The sequence below is a fragment of the Stegostoma tigrinum genome, chromosome 4 (assembly GCF_030684315.1).
Source record: "Stegostoma tigrinum isolate sSteTig4 chromosome 4, sSteTig4.hap1, whole genome shotgun sequence".
Lineage (NCBI taxonomy): Eukaryota > Metazoa > Chordata > Chondrichthyes > Orectolobiformes > Stegostomatidae > Stegostoma > Stegostoma tigrinum.
The window spans coordinates 39,815,305-39,838,033 of record NC_081357.1 but is presented as its reverse complement, the minus strand read 5'-3'; the positions used below and the strand labels follow the sequence as shown (position 1 = coordinate 39,838,033).

Here is a 22,729-nt window from a genome sequence, read left to right as displayed (position 1 = left end):
AGATAACAAGATGTAGAGCTGGGTGAACACAGCAGGCCAAACAGCATCGGAGGAGCAGGAAGGCTCATGTTTTGGGCCTAGACTCTTCTTCAGAAATTTTATGAAGAAGTGTCTAGGCCCGAAACGTCAGCCTTCCTGCTCCTCTGATCTGCTTGGCCAGCTGTGTTCATCCAGCTCTACACCTTGTTATCTCTGAAGTTTAAGGCGGTTTGGTATATTTGGTATGGAAGAGCACTATCCTACTATCCTTAACAAGTGTCTGCGCTGGACAAGGTGGTTGAAAGGTTAAGTGCAATCTCTATAGTCACACTGATCTTGGCCTAGATGTGTACAAAGGTTAGCACAATGAAGAGGAGGCCGCTATCAATTCCTGCATTCTGAGGTTTTGAGCTATAAAAAATGAAACCGTTTGAAAACATGATATACCATGAGTAAAAGTTCACATTCGATATCCTCTTAAACAAATAATTCATTGCCTAAATCATGAAGAGCACTATACCAAGAGGTTGTTCTTCTATAGCTGATCCATGCAGCTGTTGCATGCTGCCATTGCTGCTGCAATCCTTAATTTTGCTCCTTTTGTGGGCTGTTGTCCCTCATATGGGGACCATTCAGATGTTCATGTCCAGCAGCTCCTAAGCTCTGGATCCTCAGAGGGCTTGATTGCGCACTGTAGCTGCCACTATGACAGCCTGGTGCAGCTGAAACTTCTGACGTATTGTGGGATCAGTCAAGAGACTAGTAATGTGTGTATCTTCTGAGAGAGAGAGAATCGCTCTTTCTATGCCACTATCATTTTCATTTCTGTAAGAGATCAACCATCACAAAATAAGTGGCACCTTTAAACCCCCATTACATTCACCAGTCTCTCCAAGACTGACATCTGTCTCTCCAAAGCTCAGTTCTGAGCTCAAAGTCCACAAGCAGCCATTTGAACTCCCACCAAAGCAGTTAAGACTCTGAGCCTTGATTACTGTTCTGAGGATCAAACTACACATTTGCTGTACCTGTTCATTTTCTTTCGATAGACAGCGGAGAGCTGTCATCATACAAAATGACATGATACAGGCCAAAGGGGTTTCCTCCAAAACTTTCAACCATCGTGTTGAAATTCCTTGACAGATCTTCCAATGGATTTAATGACTGTTAGAGGCAAGAAGATTGTTTTTGCTCATTGCTGGACCCATCAAAACTGCAATGTTGTCGTCTTAAGTAAACCTAGGGAAGGACCTTGAATCCAGTGAGCTGTTACTAAGACTTTCTCTGCCAGCAGTACCTGATGCTTCTCACTAGTGCAATATATAGCACCACGTGCAGCCGCAATGACTCTCTAGCCAAGCCTGAATGCTAATGTTTGTGAATGGGAATAATGCAATATGTAAAGATGCCCACTCAGGTGGATTCTTCTCCACTGAGGTGTCCTCTTCTATGTGTTACAGATATTGTTAAGTACCTGGCAGAAGTAGAGAGGCACAAGAGTTAGAAAAGCACTGAGAGATTGGGTGATAGCAAATTACAACCAAGATAATGTGACTTGATGTGGTTAAGCTGCCTGAAAATGTGCATGGTTAGAAGTGATAATCAAAGTTCATTTTTAGAGATGCTCCTAGGCTTGAAATGTCCTAACATACTTTTCTGGAGAAGCCACTAATTTTCACATTAATCTGCCATAACCAAGGGAGATTCATGATGTCAGCCGATATCCCCCAACAACTCTCACCCCACTCTTTGGGCGTAATTTTTCAGAGAAGATGATACTTAGTGAATATCACATACAAAGGAGAGAGCTGGCATGTGAGGCCACTCATTGCACAATGCTGAAAGCAGAAAGAACCAAAATGTAATCGTGGAGAAGCTATAAATGTAAAGTACATGCTCCTTCTGAAGTTAATAAAAGGATTCCTATAGTAGATTCTTGTCTTAGACCATAAGACCATTAGATATTGGAGCAAATTAGTCCTTTTTTCTCACTGAATCTGCTTTGCTATTTGATCATAGCTTCTATGCTTCTCAACTCCATTCTCCTGCCTTCTCCCCATAACTCTTGACCCTTTTACTAATCAAGAGTCTATCAATTTCTGTCTTAAAAAAAACTCAATGACTTAGCCACCATAGGTCTCTGTGGCTAAGAGTTCCACAGATTAACTACCCTCGAGCTGAAGAAATTGCTCCTCATCTCAGTTCTAAACGGTCATCTCTTTATTCTGAGGCTGTGCCCTCAGGTCCCAGTTTATCCTACAAGCCGAAATATCTTCTCAACATCTACTCTATCCAGGCCTTTCAGTATTCGGTAAGTTTCAATGAGATCCCCTCCACCATGCTTCTAAGCTCCATTGAGTATAGACCCAGAGTCCTCAAGGCTTTCAATCCAGAGATCATTCTTGTAAACCTTCTCTGAACCCTGTCCAATGCCAGCACATCCTTTCTTAGATACTCACCTTCATCAGGAAGTGAGGAGGATCTCTAGAGAAAGCGGGAGGCTTGTCAACGCTTCATGCTGATGCAATTCTTCCCTCTACAACTCTAAGCAAAACTATTGGAGGACGAGGCTTTAAACAATGGATCCCTTGTATTACTTATGCCTCTGGTTGATGCTGGAAGTTGTGCAAATTGTATGGTTTCACTGCATCAACAAATCATGTGGGAGACACTTAAATTGGACTGCTTTCCAAATCCTGATTGAATACTTAACTCATCCATTATCTATCCAACCAAAGCCTGCTCAGAGTTAACAATGGGACGCTAGAAAGTGAGACAAAAGATGAAAAGGTGTCGCACTGTCAAGACCTGCTAATTTTCTCCCACATGTTCTGATTTTACTTCAAATTTCCAGCCTCTGCAGTATTTTGTTTTTATTTTATATCTTTTGGTAGCCTCCTTACGTCTTCTTCACAACTTAATTTCCTATTTATCTTTGCAGCATCAGCAAATCTGGAAACCATACTTTCCATCCCTTCATCCAAGTAATTTATATAAGTTGTAACAGTTGCGGTCCCGGTATTGATCCCTGTACACATTACTTGCCACACATCTTGCCAATTGGAAACCAACTCTCTGCTTTCTGTTCTGACACTCTGCTGCCGATGTCATTACGTTACTTCTAACGCCACAAGCTTTTAATTTTTATTTTAAATTTTGATGTGGTACCTTAGCAAATCATGTGCCTTCTGGAAAAGTTATTTTCTACAGAGAACACGTCCCCAAATTCTGCATCGGCAAAGGTCAAAGCAAATAGATAATTGAAGGAGAGAGCAAGCTTGATGTTTTGAATGATCTAATCCTGTTCCTGTGTATCAAAGTGCAGTTTCTGGTAATAACATAGGTGTTGCCATATGAGACCTTGGCTCTTAGGTCTGCAAGTCAGTTCTGTCCTGGTTTATTATACTGAGCAATCATCTAATATTATCCTGATGCATTGGAATTTAATGGAGGACATCATGTAGAAATATGGCAGCTGGGTTTACTTAATCATGGGAGAGGCCTCATGTCAGTGGGAAAATCTCCCACGATTAAGCTGGAGGTGGGAAGGGGCTGTGTGTCAACCTCACACATTCGCAGCAAGCATGAGGAACCCAGCATCAGAAACATCATCACGGAATCAAAAACCAGATATCGGGAAGGTGGTCACTCAAAGCCATCCCTGCCATTGTTTCTAATTCCCTGTCCTGCTCCCACTGACCCCTCCCTGGAGGTCCTATCGCTCCTTCATTCACATGTGCCTAGGGGTGGGGGTCCAATGACAATTCCTGGCGAAGTCCTTGTAGCGTTACCAGCAAAAGCCACCATTCCCAATGGAGATGGCCATCTAGAACTGCCAACCTCTGATTGACTCAGAGATAAAGGGAACTGGAGATGTTGGAGAATCCAAGATAACAAAGTGTGGAGCTGGCCTAGACCCCCGAAACATCAGCTTTTGTGCTCCTAAGATGCTGCTTGGTCTGCTGTGTTCATCCGGCTTCACACTTTGTAACCTCTGATTGACTGGTGGTTTTCAGGAACATGGGATTTCTACATCCTTGGATTAAATCCTGAGAGGATCCAAAGCTAGCCAATTAAATTCCTGAAAGATAATTAATTCTGTCCGCCTTCCTCACAGAATAGCTATGGGTCTCACACTACATTCCAACTAATGGGTGAGACATCCAACATTCACTTTAATACTCAGCAAATTTAAGTGACTCATGGCAAACGATGACAGGACATACTAAAGGAATGACCAGCAACAGGGCTATGACACAAGCAGGCACAGATCAGGGAAAGCATTGTGCAGACGGTTTTGCCCATTGTTGGTATCCAGGACGCTTTCTCCGACAGAAACCTTTCAAAGATGCAATGTATGAGGCTCCTTCACTTCAACATGAAGGTGGTTAGTGAATATGTCACTTGCTGCAGTTACAACCCAAGCATTGTACCAGGCATTTGAGGCTGTATCAGTCATCGTGGCATCTAACCATTATCCCACAGGTTTTGTCAGGCTACAATAGGTGATATCAGTGATAAGTTGTTCCCTCAACATCTAGTTGATTCATGACCACAGGCCTATGCTTAATCCCATGTTAGCATTTAATGTACATTCATTGTTCAGTCCTCCATACCAGCTTTCTTCCAACTATTACACAAGGATCTGAATCAGTATAGGAAATCCATTTTCATGATGTGCTCCAGCAGGGCAGGAGGATTCGACTACACAAATAGTAGTGGGAGAATTCTTCCTCATCTCAGAAACATTGGAAATTTGGGTCCTTTTAAAATTGAATTTTCTTGTTTCTCCTGGGTAGCATGAGATCTCATGTAATGACTGTTGCAACAGTTACTTCCTTTCCCCAAATATAAGCAATTTCTCATTAACAAGATCCAAAGGGAGGTGACAATAAATGCCACCATGGCCTCTAAATTCCATTGGCTGACATCAAATAATTATCTGGCATCATATGTGTCCTATTATCATAGGAAGATTTAGGAAACAATTAAAAAACTTTCCCAAAATGATTGAAAATGAATCTTCAGATGGATGGTAGACCAGAGGAGATTGAGGGAACACCGAAAGAAGAGTTCCCTAACACTATAGCTAAAGAGTGTGATCCTGTCTTTAAAACTACAATGAGATTGACGCACTGTATGCCTATAGCCTGTTCATCCTCTGATAACAGTGAACCCTCCTCAATTGTCATGGGCCATGTCCTTTACTTTTCTAAGTCACTAATCCAAACGGCATTTATCCAAAATGCTGTTTCTTCATAGACTTAATAAACTGTCTGAAAATTCCTGTTGAAAGGCTAAATACCTATGTTAGAAAACTAGCCACAAACCTTCAAAATGTAACAGAAGATAATGAGAAACTATGGAGAATGAGTGTGAATTTCTGGGAGCTGTGACACAGATTGGTTTGGCTCCAGAAGAATTGAATAATCTCAAGAAGCTGTGACGTAAAAACATGAGAACTCTTGGCTCAAAGTAAACATAGAACCAAGAGAGAGGAGATAGCAAGAACTGCAGATGCTGGAGTCAGAGACAACTCAGTGTAGGATTGGAGGAACGCAGCAGGTCAGGCAGCATCAGACGATCAGGAAAGTTGACATTTCAGAGTTCTGATGAAGGATCCTGATCCAAAATATCAATTTTCCTGCTCCTCTGATGCTGCCTGACCTGCTGTGTTTCTCCAGCTCCACACTGTCATCACAGAACCAAGAGAGTCCTTCGTGGAACTTTGGCTTGAAGTATAAGTACTTGCGAGCTATGTTGTTAAATTAATAGTGTTTGTTCATTTTCTTTTGTTAGTAAAAATATTTTTTGCATTTAAACCATGTAATTTTGTTGCCTGGCCTTTTCAATCCTAAATGGGAATTCAAATGCTTTTTTTAAAATTACCATCATAGCAACATGGTGCCGATATCTGAGCTGCAGCTTGCAGGGGGTTCCAAAGTATTGAGGGGTCATGACTAATGGTTCTAAGGTCTAAATAGAGAAAAATGTAGAAAGCAGGGGCAGGAGTAAGCCTTCAAAGCCTGTTTATTCAGTCAATGAGATCATGGATGAGCATTCAACTCAGCACTCTGTTCTTGCTTTCTCCTTTGATCCCTTCAGCCCTGCGAAGTTTATCTAACTCCTTCTTGAGAACATTCAATGTTTTTGACCTCCACTGCTTTCTGTGGTAGGGAACTCCATAGGCTCTTTGGGTGAAGAGATTGCTCCTCATCTCAGTCCTAAACGGCTTACCCCATATCCTTACCATCCTTACTGGTTCTGAACTCACTGGTGACACTTCCTGTATTTACCCAGTCTAGTCCTGTTATAATTTTATAAGTTTCTATGAGATCATCCCTCATCCTTTCAAGATCCAGTGAATATTATCCTTCATATTTCTTCATACGTCGATCCTGCCATCCCAGGAATCAGGGCTGGCAAATGTTTGGTGGATTCCCTCCTTAGCCACAAAAACCTTCTGCAGACAAGGAGACCAAAACTGCACATAATACTCCAGGTGTGAGCACACAAAGACCATGGACAATTGCAGCTCCTGTACTCAAGTGTTTTCACTATGAAGACCAACATATCATTTGCCAGCTGTATCTGCATTATTACATTATCTCCAAAGTTAACACTCTACAAGAATAAGCAATCAATAATTATGGTACTGTAAACCAAAACTGGCGACCATTCATGGTCCATCAGCACTCTGTACTACAGTTTTATAATGACAGATCAGTCCAAGATGTATTTTTGGAATCAGCTTCACTGCCACGGGAAGATGATTCTAGCCAAACATTAATAAACAGAATGAAAACAAACAAATTGTTCTTCATCTCTGTCCAAAATGGCCTACCTCCTATCCATAGACTATGCTTCCCGGTTCTGGACTATCTGGTTATCAGGAACACCCTCCCTGTATTTACTCTGTGTAGTCTTGTCAGAATTTTATTTGTTTCTATGAGAATATATCATTCTTCTCAAGCCCAGTAAATCTAGCCCTAACTGATGAAGTCTCTCTTCATATGTCGGTCCTGCCATCCCAAGAATCAGTCTGGTAAATCACTCCACACTCTCCCCGTCACCACAACATCCGACATCAGGCAAGGAGACCAAAACTGCACACAATGCACCAGCTGTGGTCTCAGCAAAATCCTGTCTTATGGTGGCAAATGTATCCCTGCTCTTGTACTCAAATCCCCTTGCTATAAAGGCCAAAATATCCATTTGCCTTCTTTTATGCCTGCTGCACTGGCACGTTTACTTTCAGTGACTAATGTTGAAGACCTAGCTCTCTTCACACTTCCCCTTTCCCAATACATCACCATTCAGATTATAATCCACCTTTGACAACATTACATTTATCCACATTATACTTCATCTGCCATAACTTTGCTGACTCACATTGAAGCATCTCTGTATCCTCCTGACAGCTCACCTTCCCACCCTGCTGTGTTGGCTACAAACTTGGAGATATTGCATTTAGTTCTCTCCTCTAAATTATTAATATTTATTATGAATGGCTAGGGTCAAAGCACTGATCCCTTTGATACTCCACTAGTCACTGCCACCATTTAGAAAAGGACCTGTTTATTCCTACTCTTTCTTTCCTGCCTGCCAATCAGTTCTCTATCCATGTCAATACACTAGCGCCCATCACATGTACTTAAATTTTACATGCTAATCTCACATACAGGATCTCATCAAATGCCAAATAAACCAAATCCGCCGGCTATCCTTTACCAAATCTAGTAGTTGCAGCTTCGAGGAAATCCAGTATATTTCTGAAGCATGAATCCCTTTTTGTAAGTCAATGCTGACTCTGCCTGATCTTGTCACCATTTTCCAATTACTTAGCAACTGAATGTTTTATAGCCTCTCCCTATAACTCAACCCTCTTAGCCTGGCAACATCCTGATAAATCTTTTCTGAACCCTTTCAAGTTTCACGCCATCCTTCCTATAGCCAGAGATCAGAACTGCATAATTCCAAAAGTGGCCAACTGCTTTATAATTCCCAGTTTTCTCTCAACTTCCTTTTTCAAAGAGAGGTTACATTAGCCTCCCTCCAAGACATAGGGACTGTCCTCAAGTCTATAGAATCTTGTCAGATGTCCATAAGTGTGTGCAATATTTCCAGGCCCCTTCCTCAATTTCTCTGGGATGTTTCAGGGCTTGGAGATTTATCAGTCTTTGATCCCATTGATTTTGTCAACAACGGTTCCTTACTAATACTAATTTCCTTCAGTTCCTCCCCTTCATGTGGCCATGTGTTCCTCAGCATTTTTGGGATATTATTTGTATTCTCCTTAGTGAGGACAACACCAAATTATTTATATAATTGATCTGCCATTTCTTTGTTCCCATTATAACTTCCATGGTTTCAGACTTTAAGGGACTTACATTTGTCTTATAGTCATAGAGTCAGAGGTGTACAGCGTGGAAACAGACCCCTTCGGTCCAACCCATCCATGCCGACCAGATATCTTAAATAAATTTAGTACCATTTGCCAGCATTTGGCCCATATCCCTCTAAACCATTCCTATTCATATACCCATCCAGATGCCTTTTAAATGTTGTAATTGTACCAGTCTCCACCACTTCATCTGGCAGCTCATCCCATAAACACACCACCTTCTGAGTGAAAATGTTACCTCTTAGGTCAATTTTAAATCTCTCCCCTCTCACCTTAATTCTATGCCCTCTAATTTTGGACTCCCCTACCCCAGGGATAAGATCTTGTCTATTTACATGCTCCTCATGATTTTATAAAACTCTGTAAGTTCACTCCTGGGCCTCCGATGCTCCAGAGAAAATAACCCCAGCCTCTTTAGCCTCTCCCTATAACTCAACCCTCCAACTCCGGCAACATCCTGATAAATCTTTTCTGAGCCCTTTCAAGTTTCACGCCATCCTTCCTATAGCCAGAGATCAGAACTACATGCAATATTCCAAAAGTAGCCTAACCAACATCCTGTACAGCTGCAACATGATCTCCCAACTCCTACATGTACTGCACTGACCAATAAAGACAAGCATACCAAATTTCTTCTTCACTATCCTCTCTACCTGCAACTCTACTTTCAAGGAACTATGAACCAGCACTCTAGGGTTCTTTGTTCAGCGACATTCCCCAGGACCTTACTATTGAGTGCATAAGTCCTGCTCTGATTTGCCTTTCCAAAATGCAGCACCTCACATTCATCTAAACTAAAGTCCTTTGGCCACTCCTCAGCCCATTGGCTACACTAATCTTGACTAATCTTTTTATCTTCACACTCCTACAGAAACTTCTGCAATTATGTTGTATGCCCCCCATAAGCTTATTATGAACATTTATTTTCCACTTCTTAATCAATTTCCTTGTCCTCTTGATTCAAAATCTAAACATCTCTTAGGCCTCAGATCTGCTGCTTCTTTTGGCTAATTTGTATGCCCTTTCTTTGGATATAATCCTTATGTTGGTGTCACTTTACCTGTTGGATGTTTGCACCAGACAAGAATGAACAATTGTTGTATTCATCTATGATCTCTTTAAATATTTGCCATTGCCTATCCACTGTTCTCCATTTAATTAACATTCCACAATTTACACCATTGGCATATAAAGTGAGAACTAGAGAACAGAAATTTAAGGCTATTGGTAAAAGAAACAAAGGAAGCAAAAGGAAAACACCTTTACACATCGAGTGGCCATGATCAGAAATGCACTGCCTGACAAATCATTACAAGTAAATTCAACCATTCTTTTCAAACAAGGATTGCTTAAGTACAGAAATGAGTAGATTTCCTCATGAGGAAGGGCTAGGCAGACTAGGGTTCTATATATTTGAGAGTTTAGAAGAGTCAGAGGTGACTTAATTGAAACATGGAAGATCCTGAGATGACTTGACTGGGTGGATATGGAAAGAATGTTTCCTCTTGAGTGAGAATATACAACTAGGGGGTCATAGTTTAAAACTAATGGGGGGCCCATTTAAAATAGAGATGACGAAGCATTTTTTTCTCTCCAAGGGTGATGAATCTTTGGAATTTCTTACCTCAAAGGCAATGGATGCAGAATCTTCATATATTTTTTAGGTACAGGGAGATAGATTCTTGATTAGCAAGGGAATGAACGATTATTGAGGGAATGCAGGAATGTAGAGTTGAGGTTAAAATTAAATCAGCCACAATCTTATTGAATGATAGAAGAGGCTTGAAGCACTGGGTGGACTACACTTATTTGTATGCTGTTAGAAAATGTGATTACCCCTACAAAGCTCATGGGGAATCACAAATTAATCTCCTTGTGGAGTTTGTTGAGTATGAGTTTCCTTGGTTACAGGCAATGGCCTGCCCAGCAGGAACTCAACAACTGAGCCCTTTATAGAGCAGACCCAGGAATGGGTCTGCAGAAGTTCCTGTCCTGGGTTGGGACTAGCTCACGTATGCCATGAGTAGTGGCTCTATTTTAATATTAAACGAGAAACAATGTTCCTTTTCACTCGGGTTTCCTGAGTTATGACAGGAAGGCAAAGAAAAATAAAGGATTACAGGGATGGAACAGGACAATGGGCCTTACTATATTACACTTGCAGAGAGCTGGTCCTAGCTGGGTGGGCCTTTTTCTACCCTGTAACCATTCTATAATGCAACAAATTGTCCTGCATTCAAGAGAGATCAATTTTTTTTTTATCCACTCAAGGGACATAGGCATCACTGACTGGGCCAGTATTTATTGCCTGTCTCTAGTCTCCCTTGAGAAGGTAGTGTTGAGCTGCCTTCTTGAACGTTGCAAACCTGTGCAGTAACAAGACCCACAATGCCCTTAGGGAAAGAATTCCCAGATTCTGACCCAGCGATATTGAAAGAATAGCAATATATTTTCAAGTTAGGATGGTGAGTGGCTTGGAGGGAAAATCGCAAGTGGTGGTGTTCTCATGTATCTGCTGCACTTGTCCTTCTAAGTGGAAATAGTCATAGTTTGGAAGGTGCTGTCTGAGCGTCTTTGGTGAATTTCTGCAGTGCATCTTGTTAATTTCACACACTACTAAGCGTCAGTGGTGGAGAGACTGGCTGCTTGTGGACATGGTACCACTCTCCAGGCTCCTGTGCCCTGGATGGTGTCAACCTTCTTCAGTGTTGTTGGAACTGCACTTATCCAGGTATGTGGAGTGTATTCCATCACACTCTTTACTTGTGCTTTCTGGAAGTCAGGAGGTGAGTTACTTGTTGTGGTGCTCCTGGTCTTTAACCTGTCCTTGCAGCCATTGTATTTATATGGCAAGCCTAGTTTAGTTTCTGGTTAATAGTAATCCCAGGACGCTGCTAATGCATCTAGTGATGGTAATATCATTGAATGTTAAGTGGTAATGGTTAGGCCCTCCCTTATTGAAGATGGTCATTGCCTGGCCTTTATGTGGCGTGAATATTACTTGCTACATGTCAGCTGAAGCCTGAATATTGAACCAGATCTTGTTGCATTTGATCATGGACTGCTTCAGTATCTGAGGACTTGCTGAACATTGTGTAATCACAGGAGAACATCTCCACTTCAGATATTATGATAGAGGAAGGTCATTGATGAAGCAGCTGAAGATGGTTAGACCCATGACACCATCCTGAAGAACTTCTGTAGAGATGTCTTGAAGCTGAAATGACTGGCCTCCAGCAACCAATACCATCTTCCTATTGAACCAGTGGAGAGTTTTCTCCTGATCACAATTGACTCCAGTTTTAATAGGGCTCTTCGATGTCAATATCTTCCTTTTTGCCCAGTGAATAGTATGTACCAAGGTTACGGTGATGTGGTATTTATATTATTGGGCTGATAATCCCAAGGATAGGACTATGAATGTAGAGTTCAAACCCCAAATTGTATCAACAACAAAATGATTATGATTATTCCCTGCTGTTCTTTAGGGAAGGAAATGTGCTGTCCTTGCTCAGGCTGACCTAAAGGTGACTCCACACCAATGGAAAATAGGTTGTCACTAATAGCCATTTGAAGCAATCTGGAAAGTCACTCAGTTCTAGAGAGGTGTAAGAAATGCTGACCCTACCGGCAACTCCTACATCCTGAGAATTACTGTTTTTATAAGGTACAAGGAAATCTGAAAAAAGAATGAAAACAGTAACATTTAACATAGCAAAGTTTAAAAAGGGTAATTTTCACAGCAGGATTCCCTCTTTAAATACTAACCCAACTGCTGCAGCAACGATACATAGTGAACTTGAATAGAATACTCACTATGTATGACGTTTTAAACAAGAAAATAGACATACAGAACAGCTTCTCAGTTTATTCATTTACTGTAAATGCAAGGTTAATCTTACAACCAGAGAAAGAACTATGGTAAAAAACAGTAGCTACAATCCACAAAGTCAATAAACATGATTGCTTCTTCCCAGAAATCATTTAAAATTAGATGTTAGACAACAAGATGTTTAGAAGTGAGTATTGTGACAAGAATTCATTTAAGCAGCTGTGATAAATCCAGAACCACAAGGCCAATGGATAAGACTGTAACTCACTCTGAACCATTCACTCAGACAGAGTTAAAATCACATTCCAGGTGGCTCAGTGGTTAGCACTGCAGCCTCACAGCGCCAGGGACCCAGGTTCAATTCCAGGCTCGGGCGACTGTGTGGAGTTTGCACATTCTCCCCGTATCTGTGTGGGTTTCCTCTGGGTGCTCCGGTTTCCTCCCACAGTCCAAAGATGTGCAGGCTGGGTGGATCGGCCATGCCAAATTGCCCGTAGTGTTCAGGTGTGTGTGGGTTATAGGGTGATGGGTCTGGGTGGGATGCTTCAATGGGCAGTGTGGACTTGTTGGGCTGAAGGGCATGTTTCCACACTGTAGGGAAACTAATCTAATTTTAAGCTCTTACCAGAAATTTGATGCATACATTTATTTTCCAAATTAGTCTTTTTTTTAAACTTGAGCACTGCTGAAGAAGGAGTCAAATATTGCTGTCTTTTGATTGACTTGACAAACCATTGGCAACCTTCTCAACTGCTCACTTTGAAATTTGGAATTCTTGCTCCTGTCCTGATGTGTGCAAGGTGAAATTCTTTTGACAACACTTCTGTTCTCTTCAGCAATATTAAAAAATAATTGTTTGTTTCAAGATTTGTGAACTGGCTGCATTGAAGCTCTATAACTGACATAGGACATTGTAAGAACATGCAACAGGTCACCCTAATTTTAAGTGTCAGGGTACAGAAAGCCAAGTGCATCATGTCAGAAGCCTAATGGGGACAGAATGTTTAGCAATTCTGAAGGAAGTATTTTTAACTTAAGGACCACATTTGAATGATCCAGATGGTATCCTGGACAGAACAATGTCATGGCCAGCTATCAAGAGCAAGAAATAGGGGAGAAATAAGAAAGAGCGAAAAATGAGAGAATGAGCTACGGTACAAAGTAAGAGCTAGGGTGGGCCATTGTTCCCAAAAAAGGGCTCTGGCCACTCTGCTACATTCCACCCAGCTGTGTTCCTCCCAGTCTTTGTCAAGTCACCTCACAACATTGTGAGATTATCGATCTATGAATTCTGCAGTTAAATATTCCCCTCGATTGCCTGTTAGCAATCGACTTCAACGTTGCTGGAGATAAGGTGCTGCTGATTGGGAAAGTTGTGGCATCAGACCCACAGCTGGATTTGGCCAAATTTTAACTCCTCCCTTCCAATTCTCACTAAGTCAAATGGAGTCATAGCTACATATCTAAATATAACATCTAAGTAGAATAACAAGTTATAGAATGGCAGTAAATCACTAGAAAGTATTCTATGTGTTTTTCCTTAATACATACCAGTATTTGTATATACTGAGTACTTTATGGATGCCACAACATCACCTTCAAGTAGTGTGTCACACTGGTAAGCTACTGGTTGGTCTTCTTTTTCAACGTGGATGGTGGGTTGATCTTCTTGGAGAATAATCGGCTCCTGGCCAGAGGTGAAACCGTCAGCTTTAAACAGAGCTGGTACAGACAATCAAAGATATAAAAATACACATGTCTCACATTGGCACCTACCTCCTACCAAATGGCTTTGTATGTCAGCCTCAAGACTTTCTGTCAATGAGATTCTGTAGTCACCATGACTGGTGACTGTTGCACATTTGCAACTGGTGGTCAGGTGGGCTGTCACTCCATGGTCAAACATTCCATCTCAGCCCACAGTGAGAAACAAATCGAGGTGGTTTCCAATGTTAATATTGGGACCAATTATAATGCCTCACTGATGGCCATTGGGTCAGAATGCCTGCTTGATGCCCAGAGGAAGCTGAATGTGAGAAGCAGCTCCTGAAGAGCCAAAAAGGGACAACACCAATCTTCAAGTAAGGCGGTATATAATTCTAAAGACAATCTACATTCAAACACTATTTTTGTCACAACAGGGAGGTGGTATTTATTTTGCTATCCGAAGCAACGTCACAACATCAAATTTTCCTGCTTTCACTAGACTTTCAAATCTTGTTTTATTTAGTCATTAGATGTCGGCATCATTGGCTCGGCCAGCATCTCTTGCCTACCCCTAACTGTCCAGAGAGTAGTTAAGACTCACTAATTTTCTGTTGGTCTGGAGTCACATGCAGGCCAGACTAGGTAAGGATGGTGGATTTCTTCCCTAAAGGACACTAATGAAGCAAAATTTATTTTTAACAACAATCGTTCCTTGGCTGCTCTGAGAGTAGCTTTTTTTTAGTTCCAGATTTTTAGTGAATGTATATTTTACCATTGGCCATCATGGGATTCAAACCCATACCCATGGATCATAGTGATAATGGGAACTGCAGATGCTGGAGAATCCAAGATAATGAAATGTGAGGCTGGATGAACACAGCAGGCCCAGCAGCATCTCAGGAGCACAAAAGCTGACGTTTCGGGCCAAGACCCTCTGATGAAGGGTCTAGGCCCGAAACGTCAGCTTTTGTGCTCCTGAGATGCTGCTGGGCCTGCTGTGTTCCCATGGGTCATTAGCCTGGATCTACTGGATGACTAGTAGAGTGACATTGTCACTATGCCACTGCTTCTCCCTAAATGGTCTTAGAATAGAGTCGAGTCCCTACAGCGTGGAAACAGGCCCTTCAGCCCGACAAGTCCACACTGAACCTTACAGCATCCCAACTAGACCCATCTCCCTGTAACCCACCTAATCTACACCTCCCTGAATGCTATGGGCAATTTAGCATGGCCAATCCACCTAGTCTGCACATCTTTGGATTGTGGGAGGAAACCACAGCACCTGGAGGAAATCTACATAGACACGAGGAAAATGTGCAAACTCCACACAGACAGTCGCCCGAGGCTGGAATCAAACCCGGGTCCCTGGTGTTGTGAGGCAGCAGTGCTACAGCTCAAGAAATAGGGTGAATCAGTAATCATGTCAAGCCATTCCTACATTGCTGGTTTTGTTCAGAATGCCACTGGTGGTAAAATAAAGGCCAAACTGTACCTGATCTTTTCCTTATAATTATAGATAAAGATGAAATAATGTGTTTCTTACACAGTTATTAATAAGACGGCGGATTACTGATCTCACCAAGACATAATCCAGAAATATTTCCTAATGAGCTATTGAACGAAGGGGTATGCTGATTTAGAATCTACAGTTGTCCTAATAGGTTATTGTATCCTCACTGCTTCATTCTCAGGGTCTCCCTTTAATTTGCCAGCTTTAGTCGTTGTGTCTAAGAAAGGTTATATCACTCCACTATTCATTGTTGTTTTAGCTAAACTGTCCTTGAGCTGAGTGTCCCGGCCTTTAGACAAAGGATAGCATATCTGGACAATACTGGAGAGCTTTGATCAGTGAGAGAGAATGATTTGCAATTGGAAATAAATACATTTAAAAATAACACAAATTATATTCTTATCACAAACTAAAGTATGCTTTCAACTGAGTCCATGCTAATTGTTAATCAAGGAAAATACTATTTGAATTCTCATATGCTTCTGAAACTTTTAAATCATGGGGAAACATAGGTTGATTTACAACATGGCAACAACAGACGTTTTAGAAGTTTTAAAGTGCAATGGGAGACTAAGAGCTCCAGAAAGCGCAAAATCAACCAGATTACAGGGTTCATTAAATCAATAAAAAGTTTTCCATCATTAACATTTGCTGCTCATTGTAGAGTGAAGAATATGTTACATTGCAAGAAATTAGAGGCATTTTCTATACTAGGCCTAATAATTAAAATTTAGCCATTAGTTTATTGATCTATTTTTCTGCCATTTTTCTAGATCAGGTTGATGCATTAAAATGTTCACTCTGCTATCTGCTGGTCTGTTTCTTCCCTTTTTCTTACATTGGCATTACAGGTTAATAACTGTATTGTACCAACATTTTTCTGGCAGCACTAGCCAAATCACGTATAACAGACTTCGATGGTAATCCTGATAATGAAACTGTTAAAGAGAAATAATTGAATATTGCAAACTTTGGGGTAGCAACCTGTTCTACTGAGGGATTGTCCTTGGGAAGAAAGATTTTTGAAACATTGACTTGGAAACAAATAGTCTATGGATGGCTACTTCATGTTTTGTCATTGCTGGACGACGCAAGGTATGTGTTTCTGTCAACTCCCCTTGTCCACTCCATAATTTATGGAACACGGTTAACTTACTTTGCTTTCTCCTATGCAGTAGTTATTCCCATTCCAAATCTTTAATCAAAGTTGTGACACAGCCATAGTTCCAATACTGATTCATGCAGAAGTGTGCAGTATGTGTTTGTATCACACTTCAATCTTATCATTAGAAGGATGCAAAGCACAAGCTGAATACTTCAGGATTGGATAAACAAATGTTTAATAAGCTATAATGCAGAATTTCTTGTTGTAATACCAAAGGTGCGCTGAAATAAAGCTATCATATTATCCCAGTGAAGCTTCTCCTAGTTGACCTTGTTCAGACAGGTGAGAATAAAGTATTGAGATGCATTCTTCAAAGTAGAAGAAAACAAGAAAGAATGACAGTTTCTTTATGATCAGAGAAGCCCTGAAGTGCTTTAAAGCCAATGAGGCACTTTTAAAATGTAACCACTGTTGTAACAGGAAATATATGGGGGATAACAGAGTGTGGAGCTGGAGGAGCATAGCAGGCCAGGCAGCATCAGAGGAGCAAGAAAGTTGATGTTTCAGGATGGGACCCTTCTTCAGAAATGTGAGAGGGGCAAGGGAGTTCTGGAATAAATAGAGAGAGGAGGGGTGGGGCTGTGGGAAGTAGGTGGGAAGATGTTAGGTGAGCTCTTCCCACCTCACTGACTAATCCTCACCATCCCACCTATCTTCCCCATCCCCATCCCTCCTCTATTTATTTCTGAGATTCCTACCCCCTCTCCCATTTCTGAAGAAGGGTCCCATCCTGAAACGTCAACTTTCCTAATTCTCTGATGCTGCCTGGCCTGCTGTGCTCCTCCAGCTTTACACTGTGTCATCTGACTCTAGCATCGGCAGTTCTTACTATCTCTAAATGTACAGGGGAACTGGATTACACTCTTTTGATCTTTTATACCCATTAGAGAGGGCAGATGGGCATTGGTTTAATGTTTGAACCAAAGAATAGCACCTCTGACAAGTACTGCACTTGAGTGATAACCTTGATTTTGCGCTCAGGTCCTAGAGTGGGATCTTGAACTAACAAGCATATGACCTCAAGATGAGAGAACGAAGTGAACTATGGTCTCACGTCTTGGGTCAAATACCTCATGACCACTGATTGTTGAAACTCGTGTCACAGATCATATGAACAAATGGGAAGTGCTGTATAACATACCTTCCAGCCCACGGCTCCTCAAGTGGCAATTGTGCAATTGATATGGAGCTATCGAGGAAAAGCATTTCTCCCTAGTGGGACAGACAAAGAATTGGAGAGTGGGCCATCTGCCAAGTTCTGTGCCATTTATGTCTAGTACGTTTATAAGTTTGTTAAAGAGACAATGACTCTTACCCATCCCATTACTCCTGTCCCCAGTGATCATGCTTTGATATGGAAGTGCACTCTGTTAACTGCATTGTAATAAAGGAGCTTTCATTTTGTTTGATCCCATATTGCAATACTAAACTTTAATTGTTAACTTCTGAATATTAAAATTTCAGATTGTAATATATACCTCAACCATTCGCGTCTTAGTACATTTTCATTCAAATCATTGAATTATTTGCAGAAGGTAGTAGGTCATGGGAAGACAGTGGAATAGTGGCAATATCACTGCATTAGTAACCCAAAGACCCAGGCTAATGTTGTGGGAACACAGGTTCAAATTCCACCAATGCAACTGGTGAAATTTGAATTTAATTAGAAAATCTTGAATTAAAAGTTGATCTATATAATGGGGACCATGAAACCACCATCAATTGCCATAAAAACCCATCTGGTTCACTAATGTCATTTTGGAAAGAAAGTGTGCTATCTTTAACTGGGCAGACTAAATGTAACCTCATGCCAGTTAAAGCAAATGTGGTTGACTCTTAACTGAAATGGCATAGCAAATCTCTGAAGGGCAACTAGGGAAGGGCAACAAATGTTGGCCTTGCCAGCAGGAAAAGTATCTCCCCATGAGAGAATTAAAAATTCATTGTATAATGTATTACCCCTCCGGGAACTTTTCATGGAAGGGTGAAATACAAAATCATACTAATAACATACCACCTTCATGTTCCAGATTTTGGCTGTCACTGGTCATTGATGGTCTCTCACAGAGCGGAAGAACATTCAGAGATGACATAAAACTGTTAGTCATGCTTTATTCTTTGGCTAACCATCTACTTTGCCTAACAATGAGGTGCTTTAGCATATTTTTCTATGTCTTACAAATGCAAGTTGTTTATGCATAGAACAGTATTCCACATACATCTTATGAGCAGCCTTTAAAAACCTCCTCAAATATTAGGAGAAACTCGACAGGCCTGGCAACGTCTGTGAAGAGAAAATAGAATTAATAAACTTGATGTGTTAACTCTGTTTTCTCTTCACAGACTTGCAGAATTTCTCCACAAATTTCTGGATTTATTTCCTTCAGACCTCCAGCATCTGCAATTCTTTGTTTTATGTTATCTTCAGGTATTAGTGTGCAAAGCACTTTGTCAAAAAAAAATGCAAAGATCATTCACCTCTGTCCACATCAGTACAATGGAAACACTACTCAGTACCACATCCCTCCACACCCACACAGGGATATTAATAATTATTTTAAGGGACATGTTGATTCATTGTGAGTCTATTAACATCTTAAAATAATGAACTGGGAAATGCCACACTGCCTGCCTGGATCACAAACAGTAACTTCTTGTTTATGAGAAAATGAAATGAATATCAATTCAAATCTAACAACGTACTATGGTTTCAGCATATTCTGTTCAAATGTATCTGCATTAAATAAAATCACGTCTATTTTCATCCAAAAAGTTGTTCATCAAATCTTTCTCCTGGACACAATTGATGTTGGACTTCATGATTATTTCCCTTTATGACAAAATCCAGGCTTTTGCTTTCCAAACTAAAAGTAGCTTTGGTAAACACTCTTTTTTTCCCCCGAACTCCTAAAAGCACAGGAAGAAGTCTGTGAATTTCTTTATTGAGTGTTCTTCAATCCAAGAAAGTATATGAGACACATTGGAAAAGTTCCAATATTGTTAATTTTGAAAACGGTGCAGAACTGAAGCTGTTTACAAATAGATTTTGGTTTTACCATCACACTTTCTGTTGATAAAGTTGTTCTGTTGACAAAGTTGAGAAAGTAGAAGGTAAAGAGTCAAAGCACATACAGCAAGGCACCACCAAAGTTGGAAAGACAAAAAGGAAGATGAATCAAGAAGCAGTGAATGCTCCACCAGCAATAATCAATCTGCCTGTATCAACTGCCTTTTGATGAAGTGCTGTGACTTGGATTACCGACTGGAGGATCTGATTTTATCTTTGCTATGGCATTAATGCTATACACAATAATGTAATCTGTTATTAAAAACTCAAATTTCAAACATAACTTTACTCTGCAGCATGTCATGTACTGCACCAGTAATGCAGCATATTGTCTTGGGAAATGCGAGTTCATGAAATAAGTATTTATACAGGACTGAAGTGTCATTTATGCCATGGAAGTCTCAGATGCAGATATGCCACCTGAATAAGAACGTTTTCAACGATAAACATTCCTGGTGTAAATTGCCTCCAAATAAAGAAAAGAATATTATCCTCAAAAATATTTTAACTTGTGTTGGTGTATAGATATGGCGAAGTGAGCATGACCCTGAAATCAAATCTGAAGAGTCAAAGACAAAAGCAAACTAACTAAATTTAAGCTTCTCTGTGAAAAAGGAAATCTGCAAGAAGTGAGAGAATCCTAGAACTAATCCTATAGTTCACATAGTAGCAGGTACACGAGGAATTCCTCAATTTAGGGAGGAAGGAAAGACCCTGAGAGTTTGAAAGGTTTTAAGTAGTAGCTGATACTTTCACCAGTTGGACCATGCTACACACATCCTGTGCACAACAATGCCTCTCAGATAGAAAACTCAAGACAGTAGGGACAGCAACATTACCACTAAGCTGCATGGGTGCACGGCTATACAGCAGTTTGGGACTAAACAATTAGAAAACTGACCATGTACAACAACTAAATTTTAAAAGGAAACATTGGTGGAGGCCGCCCACTCAAGATTCAAGAGAACCTTTCAGCCAGATAGTAAAATGACAGAGTACTGAATTATGACAATACCTGAAAATGTATAGCAATCTAGGACGCATTGTAAATAGGTGTATTTCTCCTGCCAACAACAACCAGGATCATTATTCACATTGTGAGGGTTCATAAGATGTCATCTGGGATGAAACTACCACTTAGATGTCTCCTCTGATGATAGAGACTAACTTCCTCTCCACAGTAATCAAATTTTAGAAGAGATCAGCAACAACAGGTCATTTATGTGTGAGCAAGCTTTCCTGACTTACGAAAAATTGGTTTCACCGATCTCGGTTGGAGGCTGGAGGATTTAGTTGAAGCAATGAAGGCCAATAGATAAAGACCATGTGTGATGACAAAAAAAAGGAGCCTAAAAATTCAAAGTACTTGTATCCTATCATATACAATGCCCCTTTTCTCTTCCCCATATCCTCCAGCAGCAAGAACACACTGACCTTTACAGATTCCACTACTGGTCCAGAGACTCCTTCTCAGGGTCTCAATGTTAGGCTGTGGACGATTCCCAGGAATCTATCAGCAAGCGAAGTAGCAATCATCTACCTACAAAAAAAAAACCCGCTTGTAAAATCAGTCGACATGTGTGCTGTTAACTGTTATGTTTCAGCTTCTGCCCCAATATTTTTAACACAGCAAAAAATCTAGCTTTCTAAGAAGGCTATGAGCCAAAACCCATACATCTTGCTAATGTCAAATGTAGAAAATATTAAGGACCATGTAAAATGCACAGCTCAAGAGTCCCGAATGCTATCAGGTCACACGCTCATATAAGGCTTCTACTATGCCAGGAATTGTATGGTATGTATCTTCGCTCACTTTCCACTTTCCAAAAGTATATCACTTTTATCTCTACTGGCAGATGAAGACTACATATAATAGCAGACCCCATGAGTTGATGGCTGGGAGGTCATCAAACCTGTGACTTTAGGCTCATAAGTTGGGTGCCATTCAGACACTGGGTTACTTTTGGCAATAGAAAGACTGAGAAAATCTACTGTCACAGGATTTCACCTAGGTCATGGCTGGTAACTTTTGGTTCTCATTCAATATCTCACGCTACAGTAAGTGCAATTAATGCTCTGCAGGGTATTGCCATATGAAACAGTGTTTCAAGGGGTGCCCTACATTGAGCATTGCAAATGATGCTCTTAATCTACTCCTCAAGGTGTTCAAGAAATGAAGATGGCCAAGTCAAATGCTTAGCCACAGCTGAACACCCAACATCATCCTCTCTCACTCATGCTGACTGGCAAAAAACATCACATGTTTATTCAAACTAAGGTCGTGCTTCAGTTACTGAGCTACAGGAGAGAGTATTTGATAAAGAGTGAGGAAAAGATTATTCAAAAAAAGCAAGTGCCAACAAAAATGCAGGAGATGTAATCTGTTAGCTAGAGAGCTAGCTTCAGGGCTTTGTTAGTTTTTGTTTCAAATGATTCAGAGCTCACAAGGTCAATACATTGATTTAGTAACTCAACACTGGGGCTTTGTGCAGCTATTTGGCAGAAAGACAAACAACCAGTGCAATTTAGGGAAATCAATGAAAGTCAAAGCCTTCCTGCTTCTCTGATGCTGCTTGGCCTGCTGTGTTCATCCAACTCTACACCTTGTTAAGTCAGTGGAAGAGTTGGCAACCTGTGTCTGTGCAATGCTAGACAACAAAATGTGAGGCTGGATGAACACAGCAGGCCAAGCAGCATCTCAGGAGCACAAAAGCTGACGTTTCGGGCCTAGGCCTAGGCCCGAAACGTCAGCTTTTGTGCTCCTGAGATGCTGCTTGGCCTGCTGTGTTCATCCAGCCTCACATTTTGTTGTCTTGGATTCTCCAGCATCTGCAGTTCCCATTATCTCTGTGCAATGCTACATGGCCATTTGATTTAGCTGCAGACTACCATAAGAGAACTGCAGGGTTCCTTGCAGTAGAACTCACATTGGAGGTTATCACAAGTTTAGGTATAAATACCATGATGAATGTAGCATGAACCTCATGCTCTAGACATGTCAAGTTCAAATATTCTGCAGTCTGTCTTGTCAGGATTCTTTATTTATGATCCTGTAATCCTTATTG

At 40.8% G+C, this 22,729-nt stretch overlaps 1 protein-coding gene across 1 annotated transcript in view; it reads right to left on the bottom strand.

The window, feature by feature from the left end:
- LOC125452461 (uncharacterized) overlaps window positions 1–21,138 on the bottom strand; it is a 48,751-nt gene extending 27,613 nt beyond the window's left edge. Inside the window, exon 1 of the mRNA XM_048530904.2 lies at window positions 21,099–21,138. The gene's annotated coding sequence lies outside the window, so the exon portion shown is untranslated. The remainder of the gene's footprint in view (window positions 1–21,098) is intronic.
- Window positions 21,139–22,729: the final 1,591 nt, after the last annotated feature.